Here is a 5,169-nt window from a genome sequence, read left to right as displayed (position 1 = left end):
TGTCACCAATAACACCTATATAAAAACATTAGTGAAGGTTGACAGTGTAGCTCAGTTACAGTGCACTTGCTGCCTAGTATGTTCAAGGCCCTGACTACAATCCCCAGTACCACAAAATCACTGAGAGAATTATTGACTACATTTCAAAAGCACATACAGTTGGTAGGCAGAACCCAACAAAAAGGAAAAAAATTGAGTGTTTACATGGGATAATGGCCGTGTTAACAGTCTCAAAAGCATTCGGCATTTTGCAATGGACCACAGTGGACAAGCAATCAAAGTTGTATTCCTAATGTTTCTTTATCATTTTCAAGAAAGTTAAGTAGGAATTTTAAAAAGAGGGAAAGAAGAAAAGAAAAATTGAGAGATTTGCAGTCACAATACATTTCCTGGCTGGAAACACAAGAATCTAATTTCTTGGCAGCACTTGAACCCTGACCTACCCATCATTCCATCTTATCCTCTGTCACCTCACATCCACTGAGATCCAAACCATCTGAAAGCTCTCAACCACACAGGGCTTCCTTTAGTAATTCTCATGAGAGCTTAAGGTCTGTGAAATCATCCTTATAGTGTGACCTCTGGCTCTAAGAAATCCTTGGGTGACACCCTATGAGAAAGAGCCTCTTTGGGTACACCAAAGGTCATCTTTCTCCACCATGAACCTTGATTCCAAGGGTGGTCCCCCCCCCCCGAATGAGCTCCAAGAACAGATGCAAATTTCAGAGACAAATGGGCACATCCCCTGCTCCCAATGTGGGGCCTGGCAATGAGCTGACAACTTAAATAGCATGCCTTCCCCATGAGCCAGGCCAGCTGGTTGGCTTTACTGGTTGGGACTATGCCTTAGAAATGTGCTTGCATTTTATTTTCTGGTATGCTACAATTCACCCTTTTGTTGCTATGCGATATTCAGGAACACAGAACACTAATTACCCGTCATGATATGACATCTGCTTGAGATGAGGAAAGGCTCAGACCCAGATTCTAACTACGTCATCCTGAAGGTGACCACACACTGTCCTCTGTCTCCCTTTTGTCGAGCTTTCATAGCTTAGAAAGAAAAAGCATACCACTATGGCTTCTAACTTAGCAAATACTAAAAGGTAGCTGCCATACTTAACTAAAAGTGACTTGCAGAATAACCATCTTGAAGACTGTTATTCCTGTTGGCTACAGAAATGCAAGTGGAAAACACAAGCATCTATTTTAAACTTAACCATGGAGCACAGTGAAGCCAGCCTCCAACTAAATTAAAAAGAAAACGCCAATGAGTTCCATTTCTCCTGCTCTCATTGGTCTCATTGGTCTGTCAAAACACGGGCAGCATCAAGTCTAAGGACCAATCTTGGATGCAGGGACAAAGTGAGAATGTTCTTGCAACTCTTTCAGGCCAAAGTGTTCCTGCCCAAAGAGAAACTGCTTGCAACAGCTTTCATAGATAAAAATGTAACCTCCAGTCCCAGCTATCTTTTTTTTTTACCTTTTCAACATAATGGCTATTCTGAACCTAAAATCTAAAGTAAGAAACAGAGGTAACTGTTTGTGAAGGGCAGAGCGTGTGCCGGAGAGTTTATATCCTTAGCATCATTTAACTCACCCAAAAAAGACTCTTATCTGGGTGGTCATACAGAACGATCATACAGGAAATGACATTGAGTCTCGGGAAAGTGAAAGGCACCTGCCTCCAGCCATGCTGGTAGTAATCAGCAGAAGAGACAAATCAGCTTTGCATGGCTCTGAATCTGCACCTAGAGACACCCCCATGTGTCGTGAATTAGCACGGAGCCTCACTTGAGTAAGAGATGCTCAAAGGCACAGGTGCAGAGTTGAGGAAAAGCCTTCGCACAGTCAGGAGGGAGGGAACTTCCACACTTTGGGGGGTAGTACTGAGAGTGTGGGCCTCCTTCCCACTTCATGGCAGCTCCAAGCCACTAGGTCCCATGGGCCCCTGTGCAGCCCCAAGGAAAATAACATCGCGCGAAGAAAGCCTCAAGAGCGCTGACAAAGCCCTAGAATAATTGAAACCCATTAACTGTCCTTAAAAGGAAAACTGAAGAAGCCAGACTCAAAAGGATACATTCTATGTTCTTCCATGCCAACGACCTTCTGGAAAAAAAAAATAAAACTACTGTGCACATATAGCATATCTATTAGTGATATGGAGGCTGAAAGGTGAAACAGGAGCTGACTGTAAAAAGGGTTGAGACATTTCTTATGGTATGTGAGAAACGTTTTCTTTTCTAATTATGGTAGACATCACATTACTATCCATTTGTCAAATCTCACTGAATTATACATCAAAACCCAGCACACTTTACCCATGTGAATTATACATCAGTAATCCTTAGTTAAGCATGTGTCCACATAGGAAGCTGAAGTGACAGCTTTATCAACAACTGTTTGCCATGCAAGCATGAGAGCCTCAGTTTGATTCCCAGTACCCATGTAAACAGGTAAGTGTGGTGATTCACACACTCATAATCCTATAACTGGAGAGGCAGAGACACAAAGATCGCTGAGGCTTGCTGGCCCGCCAGCCTAGCCTAATCTGCAGGCTCCAGTGGGAGATCCTCTCTCAAACAACAAAGTGAAAACTCCTGATTAACAAAAGGCAAAGACTCCTGGCCTCCACATGTAAGCACGTGTACATCTATCTACACATGTGCAAGCACCTGCACACACACACAGACATCTAAAATTAAATTTTCAAAAGTGTGCATACACACACACACAAATATGTGTTTCAAGCAGACAATAGTTGATAAATCTTGGGCTACAATTTTTACTGTATAACTGCAGTGTATAAATCCATGAGTCCAAACACCTCCATCATTCAACTTTCCCAGTGGAGAGATTTTCCAGAGGCAGCCACTGCAATCTGACAAGCCACGGCCAGGAAGGCTCTGAAGGGAATTTTCAGGCAAACACTTCTGTAGCAGTTCGAATGAGAAGCTAATTGCTAGGGTTATCTTGGCTTCCTGCCTCCTTTCCAGAATTTTAGAGGTCATTCTGTGGGCTTAATAGAAATGCTCATCTGGAAAATTGCCTTAAGCCAGATTAAATATAATGTCACTGTTTTTTAACCTGTATTTCACATAGTGTGTGTGCGTCTTTGTCTTCAGATCCTGTTGCAATTTGAAGGCCATACCTGTCTCTATGCTAAGCTCTGAACAGACAGGGAGGAAAATCTTGCTAAAATTACCAAAATAGCATAGCTTCCGGTTGCCTAAAATAGCTTGACAAGTATTTAAAATGAGAATTTGGTAAGACTATACACAATAGCCTAGTTTCTCTATTCTTTCACTTGGGTTACACACTTTCATATGCATCTTCTTTGCTAAAGACCTTTTCTCTTTGTTTGTTTTCTTTTGGTTTTGGTTCTGGTTTTGGTTTTCCAGACAGGGTTTCTCTGTATAGTCCTGGCTGTCCTGGAACTCACTCCATAGACCAGGCTGCCTTCAAACTCACAGAGATCTGATTGCCTCTGCGTCTCTGAGTGCTGGGATTAAAGGCCTGTGCTGCAGCCACCACCGCCACTGCCACCACCATCCAGCCGGTGTTTCCTTTTCTAACTTGCCCTCATAGCTCCTTTGTTTTCTATACAACACCTTTATTTGAGAAGGATCTGAAGACTTTTCAGACTCATTGTTAATAACTTGTGAAAGGAACATAAGCCACACAAATATAAGCTTGCTTTGAAAATAACAAGGGCAGTCATGCAAATTAGTAAGCTGGTAAGGTCATATCCCTGAAGATAAGAAAGGGGCAGACTCAGAAAATAAAAGATGCCAGAAAGGATGGGCTTCAAAGAGAAGTGATCCCTAAGATCCATCCAGCTTTGGGCTCCTCCAGAGTTATTGATATTTTCTGCTAGAATGTGAGCTCCTGCCCTCAAATGTTTGGAAGTAGACATTGCACATACCTCAGAGCAAGATGTGGTCACTGAGTTAAGTTCGGTGTTTGTCTATCTGTCTTTTTTAAATTAAAAACTATAAATAAAACAAAAGTCCTTAGTTCAGCACACTATTTAATCATTTATTTATTTATTATTTTTAGTTTTAGTTAGTTTTTTTTTTTTTTTTTTTCATTTTTCAAGGGTACAGCATTTCAAGATTAGGATTTGAACATCAATGGAAAATAGCCAAGACAGTATGCTGGAGCTACCCAAAGCCTGCCATGCTCTCCAACACTGTGCTGCCTAACCAGATACTTCAAAGAGCCTTTCTGCATCTCTTTCTGGAAAAATAATTCACATTTTATAAATTCTAGGCTTAAAGAGAGAAATCACACAAAGCAACTGGTACAAATTACTCCAAGATTATGTAACTAGAAAGGTTACCATTATGTCACTGTCAGTAGATTTTTTTTTTTTACAGTCTTGTGGTTACAGAAACCAAAACTGCATGATAAAGCAAGAGAAAGTTAGTTATTGTAGTTTATATCTGTCCCATAGAAAACTATTTAATGTTGAAGAAAAACATATACACAGTAGAGAAAGGCAGCTGGTTGCTAAGTCTGCTTCTAATCTTATGGGTGCCTTGGAAACTAAGTTAAGAGGCAAAAGGTTCTGTGTTGTGTAGGTGAAGAATGAGAGAACAGAAAAGCCAAGTATATCATTTGAAAACCCCTCCAGAATTGATTTTCAGGGTATAGCTTAATGTACAAAAGGTCCATTCTCCAGAAAACTCAAAATGTCTGACAGATATCATTTGAGATGCCAAATCTACCTATTTGGCATGCATAGAGCAGGTTCCAGGAGACAGTGAGGAAAACAAAGTCAGATATTTGATCTTTAGTTGACTTTCTGATGCTGATCTACCTAACTAAGCCCCAGTGTCCTCTCCACCATGAACAAGACAACGGGCTACATGGTTGGTGATTGGTCACAGTGCAAATTTTCCTAGAGAAAGAATCCCCAGAATTCATACTGAGTTCCTCTTAAGTTCCTTAACTTCTAGACTTCACCTCACTAGAGACTTCACTGGATCCATAGTATCCCCAGCCTCTGGGAACTTTACCTGAAAGGACCTTATTTCAATTGTTAAATCCATCCAAAGAGGATGATGGTTCCCAAACAGAATCAAATTGGGACAAATAGCCTAGGCATCTATTGTGATAGAACTATCTCAATAACATCACTTTTTAAAGAAACAAGCTCCTGGACTT

This window comes from Acomys russatus, chromosome 18 (genome assembly GCF_903995435.1).
Source record: "Acomys russatus chromosome 18, mAcoRus1.1, whole genome shotgun sequence".
In the NCBI taxonomy this organism is placed as follows: domain Eukaryota; kingdom Metazoa; phylum Chordata; class Mammalia; order Rodentia; family Muridae; genus Acomys; species Acomys russatus.
This window is presented reverse-complemented; position numbering follows the sequence as displayed.